Source organism: Haematobia irritans, chromosome 5 (genome assembly GCF_050003625.1).
Source record: "Haematobia irritans isolate KBUSLIRL chromosome 5, ASM5000362v1, whole genome shotgun sequence".
Classification (NCBI taxonomy): Eukaryota; Metazoa; Arthropoda; class Insecta; order Diptera; family Muscidae; genus Haematobia; species Haematobia irritans.
The window spans coordinates 68,016,176-68,042,268 of NC_134401.1; the positions used below are offsets into that span (position 1 = coordinate 68,016,176).

Below are 26,093 nucleotides of genomic sequence, written 5' to 3' on the forward strand. Positions count from 1 at the left end.
TTATGAGTCTCGAAAAACTTGCAAAATATCAGCCAAATCGGTTCAGATTTAGATATAGCTATAGCTTTCGCCCGATTTACACTCATATGACCACAGAGGCCAATTTTTAACTCCGATTTAGTTGAAATTTTGCATAGGGAGTAGAATTAGCATTGTAACTACGCGTGCCAAATTTGGTTGAAATCGGTTCAGATTTGGATATATCTCCCATATATAGCTTTCGCCCGATTTACACTCATATGACCACAGAGGCCAATTTTTAACTCCGATTTAGTTGAAATTTTGCACAGGGAGTAGAATTAGCATTGTAGCTATGCGTGCCAAATTTGGTTGACATCGGTTCAGATTTAGATATAGCTCCCATATATATGTTTTTCTGATTTCGACAAAAATGGTCAAAATACCAACATTTTCCTTGTTAAATCGCCACTGCTTAGTCGAAAAGTTGTAAAATGGCTCTAATTTTCCTAAACTTCTAATACATATATATCGAGCGATAAATCATAAATAAACTTTTGCGAAGTTTCCTCAAAATTGCTTCAGATTTAAATGTTTCCCATATTTTTTTACTAAAATTGTGTTCCACCCTAGTGCATTAGCCAACTTAAATTTTGAGTCTATAGATTTTGTAAAAGTCTATCAAATTCTGTCCAAATCGAGTGATATTTAAATGTATGTATTTGGGATAAACCTTTATATATAGCACCCAACACATTTGACGGATGTGATATGGTATCGAAAATTTAGATCTACAAAGTGGTGCAGGGTATAATATAGTCGGCCCCGCCCGACTTTAGACTTTCCTTACTTGTTTTCTGCATAAGTTATTGATCGGATTCATAGATTTGAGGGTATTTTGCTGTCGGAAGTCTACAAAAACATTTTGTCCCATGTGATATTGCCGTAAGCATCCCGGGAAATGCCGTCTGCATGGAGTAGTCAGCGCGATCATGACCTTCGACCATGACCTTTCTTTGGAAAATTGTAAAATGAAATATTGGTATTACATTTTTGGAAAAGGCTTATGATCTCTATTTGAACCTGAACTATAGGGTATCATTGACCATTTAAACCAAACCAATGGCAACAAGTTGCGCAGAAGCAATCAAATGGCATGGCTATAGTATCACCTAATAGCATTTGTCGTTAAAAGTAACCAAAATTTGAATTATTTTTAAATATATGGGTCACTTAGGGTATGGTCACGCTAGATAAATATTTGACCTAAACGAGTGTCATACTTTTTTCAGGACCATTTTCGAAATATCTGAATACCGGTTTTGGAAAACACTGCTATCGTTATGTTATACACTAAATATGGGCTAAAGAGGTTTGCTGGTTTGACTGTAACGAAGAATCCTTTTTTGATTTCAGTCAAATATGTGCCTAGTGTCCTACCGTTAATATTAGTTGCAAAAACAGGTCAAAACTCTTATTTGTACATAATTTTATAAATTATCAAAAAGTCTTTGTCGTTAATTCCCTTATTCCCTTAAGTTTTTGAAACAGTCCTAATAGGCAACCACATTGCATTAAATTCTTAGTTGTAATATTTTTATTTTCATTACAAAGAGCTTCCAAAAAAGTAGTTTGGATCCCCAATTTGTGATCCGGAAGTAGTGTAAACTTGGATCATCTCCAATAAAAAACAAAACTTTTTTCTCCAATGTCACGTTTTAATTTTATCAGTATTTTTTGTTGCACTTTTATTTTCTTATTATCTAATTTTTACAATTTGAAAAACTTTTTCGCTCCCACCAGGTGGTGAACCTGAGTCTGTTGGCACCACAACAGAACGCTTTAGCACACTCACCAAAAAACGCTATTGAAGCTGATGCATCCAAAAGTCTATTCAAATGTTTGTGATACGTACCTAATATGGCACCTCGGCATGACATTCTATCTACTTCCTGAGATGTTCTTTATTATTATGAATGAAAAAATAAAGAACGCTGGTTCAAATCTCACCAGCGGCAATTTTTTTTATCAAATACGAGTATTTTTCTAAACAATATTTTATATTATACATCGTTTTTAGTTTGTAATTTTCGGCATATATCTCTGTATAAATATATGTTTTCCATTAAAAATCAACAAAAAATAAAAAAAAATTATCGTCATTTGCAAAACCTTCTCAAAAGAACTTCCATGGAAGTGGAAAAGTCAAACGGCACAAGTTCAAATCTCAGCGGGATAAAATTAAATTTTTTAATATTATTTTTTTTACTGTTTTATTGATTTTCTATTTTTTGTGATATTTAACTGTCCAAAACTAAAATTTTCACTTAAAATAGCATAATTGCGTACTTTCTAATACTTGTCCAAAAGGGCTACATCGGAAGTGAAAAAGTCGATAGGGGATCCCGGGATATGCTTTGAAAGAAATGTTTGTGGACTTGTCCCAAAGGACTGCATCGGAAGTGGAAAAAAAATCGATGGGGGATTCCTGGATGTGCTTTAAAAGAAATGTTTATGGAACTTCCAATTTTTTTTGCTGGGTTAGAACAAAATAAAGGGTAGCCAAAAAAGTAGTGAACATGTTATTCTTTGGATCCGGAAGTGGTGCAAAATTGGCGAAGAAGCAATGAATTTAACATGGGCTTGTCATAGGACGGATGTTCACCATTTCAACAGCCGTTGCACTGAATATACATCACTTCTTAAGGTGTGATCCAAATTAAGTGTTTTTGATTGATTTGTAATGAATTCTAAGGCTTGTCTGAAACGTTTGACGTCAAATAAATTTAAAAAAATCACAATTTCTTTAGAATTGATTTAGCATTTTTTTCAACCAAATTGTGTACCATTTTATTAATCCTTACACTCTTTTTAACCTATTTGAAACAAAAAAGTTAAAATTACCTTTTAAAAATAAGAAATAAACGAGTTATAAAAAAATGACTTAAAAGAACTTCCTGAGTAGTTAAAATAAACACCGTTGGATGGACATTTTTGGAAGTGCTTTTAAAGTTGTGCCTTAGAAGTACTACCATTTTTTTTGCTGGGATATTATGTTTTGGACATCAATGTTTCATAAAAATAATATAATAATTTAAAAATTTCGAGTAAACATATACATATATATTGAAAGAAATAGAAATGAAAACATATAACAGATTGGCTGATAAGTCCCCGGTCTGACACATAGATGGCGTCGCTAGTATTAAATGCATATTATTTTTATATAGTACCAACCTTCAAATGATTCGTGTCAAAATTTGACGTCTGTAAGTCAATTAGTTTGTGAGCGTCTTTTGTGAAGCAACTTTTGTTATTGTGAAAAAAATGGAAAAAAGGAATTTCGTATTTTGATAACATACTGTTTTCTGAAGGGAAAAAATACGGTGGAAGCAAAAACTTGGTTTGATAATGAGTTTCCGGACTGTGCCCCAGGGAAATCAACAATAATTTTTTGGTATGCAAAATTCAAGCGTGGTGAAATGAGCACGGAGGACGGTGAACGCAGTGGACGCCCGAAAGAGGTGGTTACCGACGAAAACATCAAAAAATCCACAAAATGATTGTGAATGACCGTAAAATGAAGTTGATCGAGATAGCAGAGGCCTTAAAGATATCAAAGGAACGTGTTGGTCATATCATTCATCAATATTTGGATATGCGGAAGCTCTGTGCAAAATGGGTGCCACCCGAGCTCACATTTGACCAAAAACAAAACGTGTTGATGATTCTGAGCGGTGTTTGAAGCTGTTAACTCGTAATACACCCGAGTTTGTCCGTCGATATGTGACAATGGATGAAACATGGCTCCATCACTACACTCCTGAGTTCAATCGACAGTCGGCTGAGTGGACAGCGACCGATGAACCGTCTCCGAAGCGTGGAAAGACTCAAAAGTCCGCTGGCAAAGTTTTTTTTGGGATGCGCATGGAATAATGCCACAAGTCACTGAGAACTATGGCAAAAGTTCATAAATTGGGCTTCGAATTGCTTCCCCACCCACCGTATTCTCCAGATCTGGCCCTCAGTGACTTTTTCTTGTTCTCAGACCTCAAAAGGATGCTCGCAGGGAACATTTTTGGCTACAATGAAGAGGTGGTCGCCGAAACTGAGGCCTATTTTGAGGCGAAAACGAAGGAGTACTACCAAAATGGTATCAAAAAATTGGAAGGACGTTATAATCGTTGTATCGCTCTTGAAGGGAACTATGTTGAGTAATAAAATCGAATTTTGACAAAAAAAATGTGTTTCTTTGTTAGACCGGGGACTTATCAGCCAACCTGTTATATGTTGAAAGAAATAGAAATGAAAACCGGGTGAGTTGATGAAATATATCAAAACCAGGTTTGCTAATTCTGCCGATTTATCGGCATTTTGACGATTTTTTACTCACAAAATGGTCAATTCCGATTTTTTCCGATTTTTACGATACATATTAACTCCGTTCTTTAGACACACAGTTTAGGGAGTTAAAGCTTTTACATTTTGAAGAAATTTGAAAATATTAATATAAATTTTAAAAATTTTGGGAAAAGAATTCGGAAACAAACCGTGGAGTATGTTACTTTGGCTTTTCGAGTTTTGTTAAAATTCGTACAGATAATAATGATTCTTCCACACTCCAGCTGGAGAATAATTCATTGGATGGAATATTCTGTTAAGAAAATAACCTAAAATGAAATAACTCAAGTTGTTTTAATACCAAAATTGATAATCATTTACTCAGAATGTGCAACAGAAACTTTTACCAATTATGATAAAATTCAAGTACAGTGTAAAAACTAACCACATATAGACATATCTATCGGAAAATAATCACCTGTTTTGGAAAACACGGGACTTTTTCTTTAGTTTCAAAATATTTAATTTTTAAATAAAAATGTTACTCAATTAATAACAATATTTTAGAAAAATAGATTTTTTATACAAAAATTAAGAAATATTTTTGTTTAACCAGAAAATTATTTTTATGGTAATGTTATTTTTGTATACAAAACTGATTTTTATATATATAAAGGGTGATTCTTTTGAGGTTAGGATTTTCATGCATTAGTATTTGACAGATCACGTGGGATTTCAGACATGGTGTCAAAGAGAAAGATGCTCAGTATGCTTTGACATTTCATCATGAATAGACTTACTAACGAGCCACAACGTCGAATTTTCAGTGAATGGGCCCTAGAAAAGTTGGCAGAAAATCCGCTTTTTTATCGACAAATTTTGTTCAGCGATGAGGCTCATTTCTGGTTGAATGGCTACATAAATAAGCAAAATTGCCGCATTTGGAGTGAAGAGCAACCAGAAGCCGTTCAAGAACTGCCCATGCATCCCGAAAAATGCACTGTTTGGTGTGGTTTGTACGCTGGTGGAATCATTGGACCGTATTTTTTCAAAGATGCTGTTGGACGCAACGTTACGGTGAATGGCGATCGCTATCGTTCGATGCTAACAAACTTTTTGTTGCCAAAAATGGAAGAACTGAACTTGGTTGACATGTGGTTTCAACAAGATGGCGCTACATGCCACACAGTTCGCGATTCTATGGCCATTTTGAGGGAAAACTTCGGAGAACAATTCATCTCAAGAAATGGACCGGTAAGTTGGCCACCAAGATCATGCGATTTGACGCCTTTAGACTATTTTTTGTGGGGCTACGTCAAGTCTAAAGTCTACAGAAATAAGCCAGCAACTATTCCAGCTTTGGAAGACAACATTTCCGAAGAAATTCGGGCTATTCCGGCCGAAATGCTCGAAAAAGTTGCCCAAAATTGGACTTTCCGAATGGACCACCTAAGACGCAGCCGCGGTCAACATTTAAATGAAATTATCTTCAAAAAGTAAATGTCATGGACCAATCTAACGTTTCAAATAAAGAACCGATGAGATTTTGCAAATTTTATGCGTTTTTTTTTTTTTTTAAAAGTTATCAAGCTCTTAACAAATCATATATATATATATATATATATATATATATATATATATATATATATATATATATAAAATATATATATAAAAATCAGTTTTGTATACAAAAATAACATTACCATAAAAATAATTTTCTGGTTAAACAAAAATATTTCTTAATTTTTGTATAAAAAATCTATTTTTCTAAAATATTGTTATTAATTGAGTAACATTTTTATTTAAAAATTAAATATTTTGAAACTAAAGAAAAAGTCCCGTGTTTTCCAAAACAGGTGATTATTTTCCGATAGATATGTCTATATGTGGTTAGTTTTTACACTGTACTTGAATTTTATCATAATTGGTAAAAGTTTCTGTTGCACATTCTGAGTAAATGATTATCAATTTTGGTATTAAAACAACTTGAGTTATTTCATTTTAGGTTATTTTCTTAACAGAATATTCCATCCAATGAATTATTGTCCAGCTGGAGTGTGGAAGAATCATTATTATCTGTACGAATTTTAAGAAAACTCGAAAAGCCAAAGTAACATACTCCACGGTTTGTTTCCGAATTCTTTTCCCAAAATTTTTAAAATTTATATTAATATTTTCAAATTTCTTCAAAATGTAAAAGCTTTAACTCCCTAAACTGTGTGTCTAAAGAACGGAGTTAATATGTATCGTAAAAATCGGAAAAAATCGGAATTGTCCATTTTGTGAGTAAAAAATCGTCAAAATGCCGATAAATCGGCAGAATTAGCAAACCTGGTTTTGATATATTTCATCAACTCACCCGGTTTTCATTTCTATTTCTTTCAACATATAACAGGTTGGCTGATAAGTCCCCGGTCTAACAAAGAAACACATTTTTTTGTCAAAATTCGATTTTATTACTCAACATAGTTCCCTTCAAGAGCGATACAACGATTATAACGTCCTTCCAATTTTTTGATACCATTTTGGTAGTACTCCTTCGTTTTCGCCTCATAATAGGCCTCAGTTTCGGCGACCAACTCTTCATTGTAGCCAAAAATGTTCCCTGCGAGCATCCTTTTGAGGTCTGAGAACAAGAAAAAGTCACTGAGGGCCAGATCTGGAGAATACGGTGGGTGGGGAAGCAATTCGAAGCCCAATTTATGAACTTTTGCCATAGTTCTCAGTGACTTGTGGCATTATTCCATGCGCATCCCAAAAAAACAGAGGCCATTACTTTGCCGGCGGACTTTTGAGTCTTTCCACGCTTCGGAGACGGTTCATCGGTCGCTGTCCACTCAGCCGACAGTCGATTGAACTCAGGAGTGTGGTGATGGAGCCATGTTTCATCCATTGTCACATATCGACGGAAAAACTCGGGTGTATTACGAGTTAACAGCTTCAAACACCGCTCAGAATCATCAACACGTTTTGTTTTTGGTCAAATGTGAGCTCGGGTGGCACCCATTTTGCACAGAGCTTCCGCATATCCAAATATTGATGAATGATATGACCAACACGTTCCTTTGATATCTTTAAGGCCTCTGCTATCTCGATCAACTTCATTTTACGGTCATTCACAATCATTTTGTGGATTTTTTGATGTTTTCGTCGGTAACCACCTCTTTCGGGCGTCCACTGCGTTCACCGTCCTCCGTGCTCATTTCACCACGCTTGAATTTTGCATACCAAAAAATTATTGTTGATTTCCCTGGGGCACAGTCCGGAAACTCATTATCAAACCAAGTTTTTGCTTCCACCGTATTTTTTCCCTTCAGAAAACAGTATGTTATCAAAATACGAAATTCCTTTTTTCCATTTTTTTCACAATAACAAAAGTTGCTTCACAAAAGACGCTCACAAACTAATTGACTTACAGACGTCAAATTTTGACACGAATCATTTGAAGGTTGGTACTATATAAAAATAATATGCATTTAATACTAGCGACGCCATCTATGTGTCAGACCGGGGACTTATCAGCCAATCTGTTATATGTTTTCATTTATATTTCTTTCAATATATATGTATATGTTTACTCGAAATTTTTAAATTATTATATTATTTTTATGAAACATTGATGTCCAAAACATAATATCCCAGCAAAAAAAATGGTAGTACTTCTAAGGCACAACTTTAAAAGCACTTCCAAAAATGTCCATCCAACGGTGTTTATTTTAACTACTCAGGAAGTTCTTTTAAGTCATTTTTTTATAACTCGTTTATTTCTTATTTTTAAAAGGTAATTTTAACTTTTTTGTTTCAAATAGGTTAAAAAGAGTGTAAGGATTAATAACTATTGTTCAACCGTCGAACGGAACGGACGTGTTTTTTAATAGCGGATAAAATCATCGTAATAAGTACCTACTACGAATTTCAAGTGTGGTGGGATATTAGACCACCATGCAGAGAAATTCAAAGACATCCACTGGGTTGCTAACTTCAGGGCCCAGTGGACGGGTATCGACTGGAGTTATAAATTTGGGCAATGACCAAGAGTTAGGCCCAATTAGTCGACCTGTAGACGGGTCGACAGGTGGCGACAATTTGACAAGTCGGACCTTTTCCAAGGTAACGGCATCAAAAGGAGGTAATCCCTCACGAAAGAGATTCAAAGAACGCAGAAATGCTTTGTTTATCCTAAAGAAATTAGGATCAGTCGACCCAAGCACGTTGTCGGCTAAACAAAGCGATTCCTTAAAATGGGCTCAAGGAATTCTTGAGGCTGGAAAAAGGGAACGATCACCGGATGAGCTGCCATCCTCCAAAAGGGATCAACGATCGTTTGCCTCAGTTGCTAAAGACAGCCTTGTGATGGCTATCATAAATAAAGGAGCATTGGACGGTATGGTTCCAAAGCAAAAATGGGGGGAAATTGAGAATGCTTTGTCTGGCGTCTACTCACAGGTGCTGGAAAAGTTTCCCGGCCCAGATCCTCGACACCAAGAGGCTGGTTGGTATCAAGGACGATTTAAGCTAGTCGCATTTGAGGACCAGAGGTCTATAGAATGTTTTAAAGCTGCTCTGATACTAATTGGTGAAGTTTGGGAAGGAGCTGCTCTAGAGTTAGTCGAGAAGAAAGACATACCGGCTAGACCAAGAGCACATGCGTGGATACCTGCAAACCCTCCTGACCCTGAATCTATTTTAAATAGACTGAAACAATGCAATCCAGATCTTCCAACAGCTGATTGGAAGGTTGGCCGTTTGGATGAAGTGGATGGGCCAAGACGGCATGCAGTGTTTATATTGAACACTCAGTCTTTGCCACATCTAGCAAAGTCCCAGGGCCGTGTATGTTATGGCTTTCATTATATCCAAATGAAGGTGTATAAAAACGATCAGCTAAAGGATTCAGAAATGGACAAGCCTCTGTCTGAATCAGAAGTAAGCGGATCCTCTTGCGAAGTCGAGGGGGATACCAAGACATTTGAAGACATGGATAGATACCGTATGCGTGAGGAGGCTTCTACTGCCTCAGAACTCACCAAAGTTGAACCTATGGCTATTGCGAGAGTCACCGATATCTCTGAAGAGGACATTCTTGATGACTCGATTGAAACGGCTGATGTGACGGTTGTTGAAAATCTCGATGGTCCTACGGATCCTCCAGATAAATCTTCATCATTGTAAGGCTGCATGTGCTGCCTTAAAAGTTCTCCTGATGAAAGGGGACATAGACATAGTTCTTATTCAAGAACCATATGTTTATAGAAACAAAATATGTGAATTAAGTACTCCGGGGTTCAAACTAATGCAGTATACTGGTAATGATGTAAATCGAGCCTGTATAGTTGCTAAAAACGAGCTCAACTTGTTTCTGCTTCCTTCAATGTGCAATACAGACACTGTCGTTGCAAGTTTAGAAATAGCCAAATGCAAATATTGGGTATCTTCGGTCTACATGGGACATGACAGGGAGATGCCTCCATATGCCGTTAAGACCTTAGTGGAGGAGTCACTGAAAACAAAGACGAAACTCATTATGGGATGCGATGCGAATGCGCATCATAGTATATGGGGAAGTAGTGATACTAATGCAAGGGGAGAGTCGCTAATAGAGTTTATTTTGCGTACTAATCTGGTAGTTTGCAACAAGGGAGATGTCCCAACCTTTGTCACTAAAAACAGGCAAGAGGTTTTGGACATCACCTTGGCCTCGCAAGAACTGAATGAAATGATATCTGAGTGGCAGGTTTTAAGTGAACACAGCTTCTCAGATCATCGCTACATCAGTTTCAAATTTGATGTTCATATCACCAAGATCATATTTCCGCCAAATGTTAGGAAAGCTGACTGGAATAGGTATAGGGAATCGTTCAATATGATGATACCGGAAATAACAGAGACAAATATGAGAAATGTGCAAGATATCGAACACGCAGTGGAGCGGATTACTAAGGCCTTCAACATCTCACTGAAAGCTGCATGCCCTAGAGGAAAGCCAAGGGGGAAACATCGACCACCATGGTGGTCTACGGAATTAAGTAATATGAGGAAATCCTGCAGGAAGCTCTTTAACAAGGCAAAGTCCACCAGAGCCCCTGAGGACTGGGACGCTTACAAGAAGAATCTGAGAGGATACAAGCGAGAACTGAGAAAGGCTCAGCATAACTCTTGGAATGCTTACTGCAGCAGTATTGAGAATACGTCCGAGGCTTCCAGACTACGGAAGGTTCTAGCATCCACCAACTCCGCTCCAGGTTTCATTAAAACATCGGAGGGCAATTGGACAACGTCCAGTAAGGAGACGCTGGAGGTACTATTGGACACACATTTTCCTGGAAATCAGACGGTTGAACCATGTACTGGCGGTGCCACAGTTGCTCAGCGGTCGTTTCCTGTCGAGGAAATTGTATCGGAAACTAGAATAAGATGGGCGCTAAATAGCTTTGGACCATTCAAATCCCCTGGACCTGATGGAATTACTCCGGCGGAGTTACAAGCTGTAACTGACAAAATTATCCCCTGGTTGTCGGTGATATATAAAGGATGTATCAACTTATCATATATCCCAGGAAAGTGGAGGGAAACAAAAGTCGTTTTCATACCTAAAGCGGGAAAAGCCTCTCACTCGAGGGCGAAGGATTTCCGACCAATCAGCTTATCCTCATTCCTACTTAAGACTCTGGAGAGGATGATAGATATTTATCTTAGAACTAGCATCGATTCAAGTTTGTTCTCGAAACGACAGCATGCATACTCGAAGGGCAGGTCTACTGAGACCGCACTACATGAACTAGTCAGCTTTATTGAAAGCTCACTATCTGTCAAAGAATACACAATCGTGGCGTTTCTAGACATCGAAGGGGCGTTCAATAATGTCCATCCGAGCTCGATATTAAATGGACTGACAACTCTGAATGTTGATCCATGTATACTCAGGCTGTTAGACGAACTGCTAATGAAGAGACGTATTTCAGCCACACTAGGACAAGCAAACATACAAAGGTATGTGAACAGAGGCACTCCCCAAGGAGGAGTCCTATCACCTCTTCTTTGGAATGTTGCTATAAATAGCCTTCTGGTTACTCTAGAAAAAGAAAGGATAAAAGTGGTGGCATACGCAGATGATGTGGCTCTGGCAGTCAGGGGAAAATTCCCATCCACAATCAGAGATATTATTCAGAGGGCCCTCCGGATGACTGAGAAATGGGCGAAAGACAATGGTCTTGGGGTAAATCCTGCAAAGACAGAATTAGTCATGTACTGCAAAGATCGCAAAACTCCCACGGTTAGGCCCATTTCCTTAGGGGGTATTGAAATTCCCTTTAGGGAGTGTGCAAAATACCTTGGCGTTATTTTGGACAGGAAGCTGAACTTTAAGCTTAATATTGAAGAAAGGGCGAGGAAAGCAACGGTAGCTTTATACTCGTGCAAAAAGGCAATAGGGAAAAAGTGGGGACTAAAACCAAAAATTGTACATTGGCTATACACGGCAGTGGTTAGACCTATAATGCTATATGGTGTTGTAGTCTGGTGGCCGGCACTTCACCAGCCGACAAGTTTAGACAAAGTTCAGCGTATGGCGTGCTTGTGTATCTCAGGTGCATTCAGCAAGACAGGAACAAACTCCCTTAATGTCATACTGCATCTATTGCCTTTAGACATTTTGGCCAAACAGTCAGCTGCAACAACGGCTGTGCGGTTGCGCGAGCTATCGCTGTGGTCGGAAAATGGTTACGGTCACAGTTCTGTCCTCAAAATAATGTCAGATGTGCCTAACGTAGTGGATTACACTTTGGCGAGTCCACTTTTCGACAAAAAGTTTGAGACTCTAATCCCCAACAGTGAGGCGTGGTGCACACATACCCCGGGGAATAAAGAATATATAGATTTCTACACTGATGGCTCCAAATTGGATGGACAAGTGGGTTTCGGAGTATATTCTAATGATCTGGAACTTCAAATATCGAAAAGATTACCTAATCACTGTAGTGTTTTTCAGGCTGAAATATTAGCAATAAGAGAGGTGGCGAATTGGCTGAGAAGTAATGTTCCAAAAAATGTGGGCATTAATATATACTCAGACAGTCAACCTGCAATAAAATCCTTGGACTCTGTGTTCCTCAACTCGAAAACGGCCATTGATTGCCGCAAATCTCTCAATGAGATGGCTGAGCAGTACAATATTCACCTAATATGGGTGCCTGGCCATAGGAACATTCCGGGGAACTGCGAAGCGGATGAGTTGGCAAGGCTAGGGACTACCTTACATATTCCAGGGGAACTAGAATTTGTTGGTATGCCCCTAGCTACCTGCAAGCTCATGCTGCGTGAGAAGGCTGTTATGATGGCAAATGTTCGATGGGAGAATTGCAAGGGTTGTAACGACACCAAGCAAATATGGCCCCATTTCAACTTAAACCGCACACTAGATATGCTAATGTTCTCGAGACGTCAGGTATCACTCCTGATATCTGCTATAACGGGTCGCTGCCTGATAGGAGATTTTGCAAAAACTATTGGCGCGAAGTATAATGACTATTGTATGAGCTGTCATGATGCGGAGGAAAAAGAATCAATTAAACACCTCTTGTGTGAGTGTCCTGCATTTTGTGTAAAGCGCAAGCAACTTTTAGGAGCATATAGCTTCAGATTACTGGCGGATCTGGAAAACGTTAACTTAAGCAGTCTGCTAATATTTTTGGAACAATCTGGTTGGTTCAACAAAGAAAAATAATCAAGAAGGTTCAGCGGTTAAAACTAGAAGTGCCCATATGTAATAGGTACTTTTAGTTAATGTGGTATCACAATGGACTGAATAGTCTAAGTGAGCCTGAATCTTAATCGGGCTGCCACTTTAACCTAACCTAACCTAACCTAAGGATTAATAAAATGGTACACAATTTGGTTGAAAAAAATGCTAAATCAATTCTAAAGAAATTGTGATTTTTTTAAATTTATTTGACGTCAAACGTTTCAGACAAGCCTTAGAATTCATTACAAATCAATCAAAAACACTTAATTTGGATCACACCTTAAGAAGTGATGTATATTCAGTGCAACGGCTGTTGAAATGGTGAACATCCGTCCTATGACAAGCCCATGTTAAATTCATGGCTTCTTCGCCAATTTTGCACCACTTCCGGATCCAAAGAATAACATGTTCACTACTTTTTTGGCTACCCTTTATTTTGTTCTAACCCAGCAAAAAAAATTGGAAGTTCCATAAACATTTCTTTTAAAGCACATCCAGGAATCCCCCATCGATTTTTTTCCACTTCCGATGCAGTCCTTTGGGACAAGTCCACAAACATTTCTTTCAAAGCATATCCCGGGATCCCCGGGATGGAATATTCTGTTAAGAAAATAACCTAAAATGAAATAACTCAAGTTGTTTTAATACCAAAATTGATAATCATTTACTCAGAATGTGCAACAGAAACTTTTACCAATTATGATAAAATTCAAGTACAGTGTAAAAACTAACCACATATAGACATATCTATCGGAAAATAATCACCTGTTTTGGAAAACACGGGACTTTTTCTTTAGTTTCAAAATATTTAATTTTTAAATAAAAATGTTACTCAATTAATAACAATATTTTAGAAAAATAGATTTTTTTGTACAAAAATTAAGAAAAATTTTTTGTTTAACCAGAAAATGATTTTTATGGTAATGTGTTTTTTTGTATACAAAACTGATTTATATATATATATATATATATATATATATATATATATATATATATATATATATATATATATATATATATATATATATATATATATATATATATATATATATATATATATATATATATATATATATATATATATATATATATATATATATATATATATATATATATATATATATATATATATATATATATATATATATATATATATATATATATATATATATATATATATATATATATATATATATATATATATATATATATATATATATATATATATATATATATATATATATATATATATATATATATATATATATATATATATATATATATATATATATATATATATAAATCAGTTTTGTATACAAAAAAACACATTACCATAAAAATCATTTTCTGGTTAAACAAAAATATTTCTTAATTTTTGTACAAAAATATCTATTTTTCTAAAATATTGTTATTAATTGAGTAACATTTTTATTTAAAAATTAAATATTTTGAAACTAAAGAAAAAGTCCCGTGTTTTCCAAAACAGGTGATTATTTTCCGATAGATATGTCTATATGTGGTTAGTTTTTACACTGTACTTGAATTTTATCATAATTGGTAAAAGTTTCTGTTGCACATTCTGAGTAAATGATTATCAATTTTGGTATTAAACCAACTTGAGTTATTTCATTTTAGGTTATTTTCTTAACAGAATATTCCATCCCGGGGATCCCGGGATATGCTTTGAAAAAAAAAAAAAAAAAAAAAAAAAATATATATATATATATATATATATATATATATATATATATATATATATATATATATATATATATATATATATATATATATATATATATATATATATATATATATATATATATATATATATATATATATATATATATATATATATATATATATATATATTTTAATATTATTTACATTGCCGATTTTTTACGATTTTTAAAATGCAAGTGCCGATTATGACGATTTTTATCGAAAAAAGTGATTTTTCTTGAAATTTTATTGGCAGCCCTGATCAAAACTACACTGCGAGAGAATCAAATGAGAGCAAATGGTGGTTGTAGTCAGCGTTGCCACAACGAAATTTTATTTTGGATCAACATTTTCCAAAATTTGACCAAAATTCCCACAAGCGGACCAATTTTCAACTTTCGCAGAAAAAAGCCTTTATTGTTGTACTCTTTTATAAAATCAAAATAAAGCCTAGTACTAAGACCACGTTTTCACACGAAAAACTGTTATACTCCATATAAAAAAACGTTAGCGCGGAATAAATGCGAAATTTTTGTTTTGAGCATTTCTAAACACATACTTATACAACTCTGGATTTTTCGCACGAAAAAATAGGCAGGCATGTTATTTCGCATAAATAAGTTAACATCCCTGCGTTTGAGACCCTATTTACGGAGATAGATGAAGATATTCGTTTTTCGCAGAAACGAACTTAGTACCTTGTTTGTGTTAGGTTTACACTGGTCCATCTTTTGCCCCCTTGTAAACCGAGCTTCCGATTTACTTCTGTAGTGTTTTTGTAGACCCATGGTTCTCATATAGCACCCATTTACCCCGATCTTCCCATTATGCTTCTTGTGCACATTCGAGTAAAGGGGTTAAAGTGATCCAAATAAATATTAAATCTGACTTTGGATCCGAGACTGTTTCATATGGACGCGTCTATGTGGTGCTCTTACTATATTGTCCCAGAACGTGTCCTTTGGAATGAGTTCAAGGAGCGCACGACAAACCCATATTAAAGTGACATGTATTTTGCATACGTTTTGACCAAAACTGGGACTCACAAGGAACTAGTCCTGTACCGATCCTGTGGTTGGTCCATTTGATAACCTAAATTATAGTTTTGGAAAAACTGTTAAGTACGAAATAAAAAACTAAAATGAATAAAAAATGTATGGAAAAATTTTTTCAAGTATGTACATTAAAATGGACCAAATTTAAAAATTTTTAACTTTTGGACCAGTTTTGGTACGATTGGACCAAAATGACAACGCTTATTGTAATGAAACTGCTTGTATGTTGTTTCAGAAAAATCGTGCTTGTATGAGTGCATTCGTTTTGACAATGTGGTTGATATGTTAATAAGCCAAAAAATTTGAAATGTGGCAGGCATTCTGACGCTTGTCTGAAACGTTTGACCTAAAACGCTGGGCGATTTGATCATAATTGACGTGCTTATGAACCTATAAATCAGAACCTATTTTTTTCCAAAATCAATAGCGATTGTTTTTGGCCCGAAGAGAGATCCAATGCCAAATTTGAGGAAGATCGGGCTTAAATTGCGAGCTATACTCTGCACCAAAATTACATATACAGAGAGACGGACGGATAGACCAACAGACAAACGGACATCGCTAAATCGACTCAGAATTTAATTCTAAGTCGATCGGTGTTTTAAACGATGGGTCTCGGAATGCTCCTTCTTGGCGTTACACAGAAATGCACAAACTTATACCCTGTAGTGGTGAAGGATATAAAAACTTATAAATTCAAATTTGTCTCCTAGTAACTTATATTCAAAACTCAAATTTAAATGTGTCATATTTGTACCCTTGCTACAATACTCTTCTTCTTTGACTCGGAAAAATTCCGAAGTATTCGTGGAAAGATAAACTTTTTACAACCGGACAAGCTTTTTCCTTGTATAATTTTTATACCCTAAACCAATAGTGGCCAGGGTATAATAACTTTGATCTGCCGTTCGCAATTATTAACCGATTTTGATTAAATTTGGTACAGAGTGTTTTATGGGCACTAGGACGAACGCTATTGAATGTGGATCGCCAGAATTTGTTTCAGGAATCAATTGAGGGAGAAAGAATTAGTATAAATTTAACGGAAAAATTATAAATAACATACGGTATGTAGATAATACCACAATCATTGCTAGCAGTACCCAGCAAAAACTCTCATTACCCGGTAATCTTGTAGGTAAGCCTGTTTAAAAAGTAATAACCACTTATTAATTGGCATCGCTCCGGATTACATTTACATACGCATGTCCTAGAAGGAAAGTACTTCTCCCCAGGCATACCTTTGGCCATGAAATAAGTAGTGCTTTTAAAGCATACAATCACCTAATATCATAAGCGTAGGAAGGCCTCTGGGGAGGGGGCTTAGACCCCCAGAAAAATTTTAGACCCCCCCCCAGAATTTGAAAACCTATTTACGATTTTACATTTTTATAAAAATTAAACAAGTATATACAACGCACAAAGTTCCACAAAAGACTTTCATGCACAATCGAATTACTTGGGTTGTGGTAGAAGTCTGATGTTTATGAAATAAAGCTGTGGTTGAACTTATGATTTAGTTGAATAACTAAAGCTCCTTTATTATTTTGTTTAGTCTGGTTTAGTCAATTTAATTAAAAAATTGTAATTGATATTACAACTATTCTTTCATAAATTAATATCTTAATAATGCTGAAAAAAAGCGTCGCCAAAAAAAATTGAAAATGTTCTTTATGGGTCTGGAAGTGGTGCAAAATTGGCGGAGAAGCGATGAATGTAATATGAACTTGTCATAAAACGAATGACCACCGTTTCAACAGCCGTTGCAATGAATTTGCATCACTTCTTAAGGTGTGATCCGAATTCAGTGTTTTGAATGTGAATTAAAAATTTTGTGATATTTTCCCAAATAAATAATTTTATGATTTTTAATGCATTCTAAATGCAAGACGCGTCCTAAAATTTACATTTTAGGACGCGTCTTGGACTCATCCCAAAGGACACGTCCTGGGACAATTTAGCAGGAGCACCCCATAAACAGGTCCTCAGTAACCAGTCTCAGACAAACTCTTAGAAATCTGTTTCAATTTGGGCTCCAATCTAACCCGAATGAAAAAAAAATTGAAATATGTCGAACAAAAGGTTATTTGATAATTTTATTTCACTATATGTGAAAATTGCAACTAACTGGAGCACTGGTACCAGTTCTGTGATAGGTCCGTCAGTGGCAATTTGCACCAATTTCACGTATGGTACTTTTAGTTGCTTTATTATAAATTGATTGTCGAGTTATTTTGATGTCTATTTTTTATTCATTTTTATGAAATAAAACATTAATTGAACCATAAGATCCATAAGAAAATTGTCTAGCTACGTTAATGCCTAATATGTAATCACTTATTCGTAGATATACCAAAGTTTGCAAAATGGCCACTTATTGTCTCAGGTAACCAAATCTCGAAAATATTGACTTCTCTAGCCGATTACAATGGATAGAAATATGGCTAGTAATGCTGTAATATGAATATTACTTGAATGGAAACGAATATTGTAGAAATAAACAAAAATGCAACAAATCATCTAAATAAGATTACACGCAAATTCATTTCACACTTAAAATAGAAATAAATGTTGTTGTTTAAGGGAGTTGGATTCGTGAATTACGTTATAATATACCTAATAACCCATTCACATTATGTTCGAAATCTACTAAAAGTGAATTTTATATATCCCTTTTTATAAGGCCAATTACAGTTGAAATCTAGTCGATTTTTAAAGTGTAATGTGAATGAGGTATAATAAAGCATTTATTTAAAACATAATATGGTAATGTCATTAATTTAAAACACAATTATTATGAAATATTCGTGAAGAACATTCCTTAACGGAAAAATCTTCAGAAATACCGTTACATAACATATTCTTTTTGAGTTTTTTTTAAGTAAATGCTCAATTATGTTAATAATTATACCTAATTGTACCATCATTTATTCTATTTTATTAAGTCATTAAAAGTCAAATGCATTATATTTTGAGAATATCAATTCGAAAACTACCGATAAGTATTTATTATTGTCATTAAAAAATAGTCATTATAACTCACCGTAATGTAATGCAATCAAAAAAATAAAATTTTCAACAAATTTTTACAATACCCACGAAAGTCTTCATTAGAAAAGTATTTGTGAAAAGCGCACATTGGAAAATTTTCAACAAATTTTCAAAACGGGCCCACTGTGCCAAAACTAAGCCGCGTGCGGTATAGAGACTAGGTTCATTAGAAAGGGCGAAAGTCTTCATTAGAAAAGTATTTGTGAAAATCGCAAACTGGAAAATACTTTTTCAACAAATTTTTAAATTTTAAAGTTTTATTTAAAGTTAAAGAAATATTTCTCAATATTGCTAATATTCTTTTTTTCGTATACACACAATTTTTTTTGCTGATTCAATCACGAAATGAATTGTTACACTTTATTATTTAATTGAAATGTCTTAAATCACGAAAATGACATTAAAAAATTAATTGATTTCATTAGCAAATTTCAATTAATTTTTTAAATGATTTAATTTAAAAATTTAATTGATTTTGATTGCAAATTTCAATTAATTTTTTCATTAAAAACGTAACTATTTTCAATTACATTCTTAGCTGACTTAGTGTTTTTAGTTTGATTAAAAAATTGTTTGTTTGAAATAAATTTTTAGTTAAATTTTTAAAAAATTTCCATAATTTTTTTTATTATTTAATCTTCCGAGTTTGATTAAAAAGTTAATTGTATCAATTAGTTTTTTATTTAAAAATTTTAAGATTATTAATTAACTTAATGTTTCCATCTTCATAAAAAATTAATTGTATCAATTTATTAATTGAAAAAATTGTCAACTTCTGTCAACTTTTTAATAGGAAATGTGTTGGTGATATTTCTCTCTGTGTAGGACTTTGCGAACAAGTGGTATTTATCAATAAAATTTTATGTTGGAACACGAAAAAATAAAATTTTGCAATACGAGAAAATATCGCAAAAATAAGTGCTCCAATCAATTTTTAATTAAAATTGTTTCTATCACGAAAATTATAATATCAATCATCTATAACAACTAAAAAATTAGTTGTTCCAATTAAATTTGGTAATTGATTTCTATTTTAATTAAATAAAGTATGAAATCAATTAAATTATGATAAAAAAAGATTTTAAATTAAATTTTTAATTAAAACTTTAATTTAAAATATATTGGTGGAATTTTTGCTGTATGATGAAGATTTTGTTGATTCGCTGTTCCGAATTATTATGTCCGCAAATTCAATTAAATCCAATTGATTCAATTAAAAGTGTAATTGATTAAGATCGCAAAACACAATTTTTTCACTGAAGCAATTTTTTATTATTTCATTTAATTTTTATTGAAATTGCTTACATAAGAAAATAGATAGCATTAATCACAGAATTAATTAGAAATTACACAAATACTTAATTAATTCGGAATTTACAATCAATTTTAGTGTGTATTCAATTAATTTTTAAATTAAGCCAATAAACTGTGTTTAAGTTATTAGATTAATGTAAGTTAGAATTTTATTCGAATATTGTTTTCCATAGTCGAAAGTGCTCATTAACATCTATTTATTTCGGTCGGTTACAACCTTGTAATAAAACGTCATATTTTAACCCTCTAATGCCCCAATTTTTGCCAGCTGATTAAATTTTCAATGTTATCGACACGAAAGCAAGAAAACTAAACAAGAAAAATGTATACTGTAAAATGCAGTATATGCTGCAAAGCCTCTTGAACAGTTTTAACTAAGTTTTCTTTTTATTTTACCCATTTTTGTTTTCTTGAGGTGTGTTTTACTAAAAGCTTCCTTATAAAATGAAGACCGCCTAAAGGCAGGCTTGGGCATTTGAGGGTTAATGAGAAGCTTGCATTGTCAAGTGTCAAACGCCCCCGTCTTTCTCCATATGGGCTTTTTTACTCGTTTTCGATACCTCGCTCCGTACGGTAATCCTTTGACATTGTAAATACAGGTAATCTTGTTTACCACCCTTTTGTATTTGAATTTTAAATAAAAGCTTACGGCTAACCCTTATTTTACACTCCACTAAAACCAACTTGTGTTTCATTTTTCTTTATTTTACGCTTACGGCGATCAAACTGTTTATTGTATCATTACTCATTTATAATTATTTAAACTAAAAATAATTAATAGTATCGGTTTATTTTTTAATTGGATCAATTAATTTCGTGATAAAAAAACCTAAAAATTAATTATATATTGCAACCATTTCAAAATTTTCGATATTTTTCTTTGGAAATATTTTTTATTCAATAAAAATTGTAATTAGTATTTTAAGTTTAATCAATCAATCACAAAAACTAATCAATTAATTTTTTAATTGGAACAATTAATTTTTTAATTGATACTATCATTTCAATGATTTAAGACATTTCAATTAAAAATTAATTGGATCAATTACTTTTGTTATTGAATACAAAAAATATTTTTTTCTGTATATGACTGAACATAAGATGTCTTTTCCGATTACAATTGTGGTCGGATTTTTTCTGGGATGTGTGAATATGATAATATTTATATAGAAACTACAATAAGTATTTCTACTAAATTTTATTTATTATTTGCTTAGTCTGTAAGGAACTTTGTGTTTCCATTGACTTATATAAATAAATAAATAAATAAATTTTCAATTATAATTTTAAGAATTTTTTTCTCATTCAATCGCGAAATTAATTGATCCAATTATTTTTCGAATTGAAATTGATTCAATCACAATAGTATCAATCACAGAACTGACAAATTTGTACAATCTACATTAAAAAGTTCTATTGAAGATTGCCGAAACAGAGGTGCTGTCAAGAATCGAGAGCTGGCACAATTATTATGAGAAAATTAGACTTAAAAAATTTAATGTTGTATGATCGCTGTACATTCGAATATCGGGTACGCAAACTAAAGAGAAAAATATAAATCGTACAATGAAATATTTAAAAACAGAAATTTCAGTACGTTTTGTTTGTAGACTTAAATTCGAGTTCTTAATTTGTCTGTTATAAACTTAGCAGCAAACAAGCAAAGGCAAAACAGCAATGAAAAATGTTCTTTTTGGACCCGGAAGTAGTACAAATTTGTCGCAGAAGAAATAAATTTCATGTGGGCTTGTCATAGGTTGGAAGTTATCTTTGTATGCATCCGCTGCATTGTTTTCTTCCGATGTGGTTCTGTTTCAGTATTACGGATTTCATAAAAAATAAGGAAAAAACTTAAAAAAAGTATTTTTTTAAATGTTGTCTACTTTTGTCTCTACATAGATACGTTTTGAATAATAATAGCAACATGTCTACCGATAAATATAGATAGATAGAACATATTTTTTGGAAGTTGCCACTATATTACTTATCCTTACTGTATTTTATACACAGAAACATTTAAATTTATTACAAAAACTGCGTAAAAGAGCCGATTTTTATATATCACCTCAAAATAAATTCTTGTGTGGTTAAAATTATGTCCATTTCTAGAAGAAATTTTTGGATGTACACAGTCTTACACAAGTTTACATACGGATTAAAAAATTGTATTTTCTTTAATTATTAAAATATAATAAAATATGCATATATATGCTTTAGATTTTGTAAATTAATTTGAAAAACAAAGTATTTGTCCATTTTCAAGAAGATGTTTTTAGTCTGGATTATAAACAACAACAAGAAACATGTTTAGTTATAAGGTAAAAACCTCAAGGGTATGTAAACTTATGTGAGACTGTGTATATTAAAAGCAATGGCTAAGGAAAAATTTCCCATTTTTGCTGGGTATTTAGTAACATATTTATACGTTCAACCGAACCCTTGAACAACGAACGAATATTTATAATATTATTCTAATAGAGTTTGGGAAACACAACAGATATTAAACATTATTTATTATGTAATTCACTTGTTTGTTCAATTTATTTCAACTCATATTTATTATATAATTATATTTACACATTTGCATGTATAATCACTTTCTTTTCTCTCCAATCTATTATTAAAATAGATTTTCTTACCTGTTTGATCATTCAAGATATTTACGGGCACCTAGCCGATTCTACATTATTTACGGATCCCTAACCGATTTATTATTGCATAATGCACACCACGAGAAAAGCAGGAACCATTTATTTTATATTAACTATTCTTCATTTTTCTTCGGTACTCGACTTTCGAATGCAGTTTACAACGCTCGGTCCTAAGGCCAACTGATGTACAATTACGATTCACTTGAGCCTGACTACATGTTGCTACTGCGTATTAGACTTATTTAAGAGAATTGAAGAAGGTTAACCAATTTTTCTCTGATAAACTCTCTTCAAGACTCTCTTGCACACTTCTCATGTTATGTCTGAGCAATTGTAGTAGGGGCGTGTTCAAAACTAGTTGCTCATTTCATATGGAATATAGATATATAGGTATATAAGCACAATGCATATATGTGTGAATAACAAACTGTGACTTTGGGAGTAGGAGCAAGATGGATATACATATATGTATGTATGTAGAAGTAATGTCAAGCCCGTGTTTGCATATATATGCAAACATTTTCTATCGAACGTGTATCGAAGTAGTTTCGCCATGAAAAAAAAACTTTCATATGCGATATCATCTTCTTCTTGTTCACTTGTTTTGAACCCATTCTATATTATCAGTTAGATGACTCTTTAATCGCGCTGTAAATATTTTAACATACAATGGCAAATTTTTATATTCGATGCTTCCCATATGTTCGATTCTTTGCTTTGGCACTTCCAAGCCTAGACCAAGGAAGGTATAGACCATAGACCAATTAAATATAGAGACATACTTTGAAAATTCACCATGGTTTTGTTTATTTACACTGCGCAGTCATTCCACTCAATTGCGCAGTCAAGTGACTCTATTTCTTTTTTTGAAAACGAGAATTACCGTACAAATCAGTCAATTTGCAGTACAAAAAAGGTGTAGATGTATAGAATTTTACATGTTTTTTTCAATATTTCATGTTTCATCAAGAGAACAAAGGAAAGAAAACAAATTAAAGCCAAATTTAAAAATCACTCATTTGCAGACGAAAAGTGCCATCTACGGTGTGCAGACAAACCACAGCGCTGTGAATTCCCATAAGACGTCCATACCTTTCTTCGTCTATGCTATGATACTATATTATTTAAAAGTTCGTAAACGTGAATTTTGAATAATCCATATATAGGTAAAACAATTTTGGCTACATTTTTCGAATATGTTCTTGGAAGATTAAAAATTATTTTTAGTGCTATTTCTTATAGCAGCGAAAAATGTAAACTGTTTTATAGGAAGAATGAACTACCTCGCACGAAAATTGAACTAAATTTTACTCCACATTTTGAAACTTCCACAAAGCGTTTTTAAAACCAGGAAAATTTAATGCCCTGTTGTACTTTTTAACTTCACCTCCCGAAATTACATGCTCTCATAGAAGAAACAAGTATATACAGTAGTAAGTTCAGCCGAGCCGAATCTTAAACATCCACCACCATGAAACAAATATAAAAGTTTCCTTTTAAAATTTCAGGGGGTTTGATGACAGATATTTTCCCAATCAGATCAGTTCAACCAGTACGCTTCCCACAGATAAATGTAAAAATTTTTCCTATGAAGACTAGATCAGATTCTAAATTTATAAGAGCCATTTTTTGTTTGAGTTTTAAACATCTCTTGTAAGTGCAAGAAAGTGATGAAATAACGCCTTGATTTTAAATCTAAAATCTGTTAATTTTCATCCCAATTATTTAAATGACTACGAGAAGTAAAATCTGGAAATTTTGCATTCAGTTTCAAGCAATGTTCATGATCAGTGCGCCTTCTATACCTTCAATAAGTGAAATCGGTCTATATGGAGGCCTTGAGTTCGGTGTAATGAGGGCTATAACAAAGCATGGAAAGATACACACAGTATTCAGCACATTTAGTTGTAGTTCTAGAATCTAGACTCCAAATAGGAGGGCCGGTTTATAAGGGGGCTATATCAAAAACTGTACCGATAGTCAATATATTCGGCACGCCCCTTTATAGTCCTAGAATACCTATAGATTTCTAATTTCAGGCAAATTGGGTAAAAACTACGGATTGTAGAGGTTAGGTTAGGTTAAAGTGGCAGCCCAAATAAGATTCAGGCTCACCTAGACTATTCAGTCCATTGTGATACCACATTAACTAAAAGTACATATTACATATGGACACTTCTAGTTTTAACCGCTGAACCTTCTCGATTATTTTCTTCTGTTGAACCAACCAGATTGTTCCAAAAACATTAGCAGACTGCTTAAGTTAACGTTTTCCAGGTCCGCCAGTAATCTGAAGCTATATGCCCCTAAAATTTGCTTACGCCTTACACAAAATGCAGGACACTCACACAAGAGGTGTTTTATTGATTCCTTTTCCTCCGCATCATGACAACTCATAACAGGTTGGCTGATAAGTCCCCGGTCTAACAAAGAAACACACATTTTTTTGTCAAAATTCGTTTTTATACCCTGCGCCACACTGGAACAGGGTATTATAAGTTAGTGCATATGCTTGTAACACCCAGAAGGAGACGAGGTAGACATATGGTGTCTTTGGCAATAATGCTCAGGGTGGTTCCCTGAGTCGATATAACCATGTCCGTCCGTCCGTTTGTCTGTGAACACATTTTTGTGATCAAAGTCAAGGTCGCAATATAAGTCCAATCGCCTTCAAATTAGGCACGTGTTACTTTTTTGGGTCAGAATAGAACCCTATTGATTTTGGAAGAAATCGGTTCAGATTTAGATATAGCTCCCATATATATCTTTCGCCCGATATGCACTAATATGGAACCAGAAGACAGAGTTTTATTCCGATTAGCTTGAATTTTTGCACAAGGAGTACAATTGGTAGTATAATTATGTGTGCCAAATTTGATTGAAATCGGTTCAGATTTAGATATAGCTTTCATATATATTTTTCGCCAGATATGGACTTTTATGGCCCCAGAAGCCAGAGTTTTGGTCCAATTTGGTTCAAATTTTGCACAAGGAGTACAATTCGTAGTATAGTCATGTGTGCCAAGTTGGATTGAAATCAGTTCAGAGCTCCCATATATATCGTCCGTCCGATTTGCACTCAAACGACAAAAGTGGCCAATCTTTTAAACCGATTTACTTGAAATTTTGCACAGGAAGTAGAATTAACATTCCAACTGTCTGTACCAAATTTGGTTGTAAATACCAACGTTTTCCTTGTAAAATCGCCTAAAAAAATTTTTTATAGATTTAGTGGTATAATTAAAAACCCTACACCCCAAATTA

General features: G+C 33.7%; 2 protein-coding genes across 4 annotated transcripts in view; one reads left to right on the forward strand and one right to left on the reverse strand.

The window, feature by feature from the left end:
- The window catches only part of LOC142240781 (uncharacterized), a 64,075-nt gene extending 41,046 nt beyond the window's left edge, over nt 1-23,029 (reverse strand). Inside the window, exon 1 of one of the 2 annotated variants that reach the window (XR_012723387.1) lies at nt 22,818-23,022. The gene's annotated coding sequence lies outside the window, so the exon portion shown is untranslated. Of the gene's footprint in view, nt 1-22,817 lie in introns of both variants that reach the window. The other variant, XM_075312508.1, reaches the window with a different exon arrangement.
- Nucleotides 1-26,093, forward strand: part of bs (serum response factor blistered) — a 207,448-nt gene that overhangs the window by 97,093 nt on the left and 84,262 nt on the right. The gene's annotated exons all lie outside the window — the stretch shown is intronic.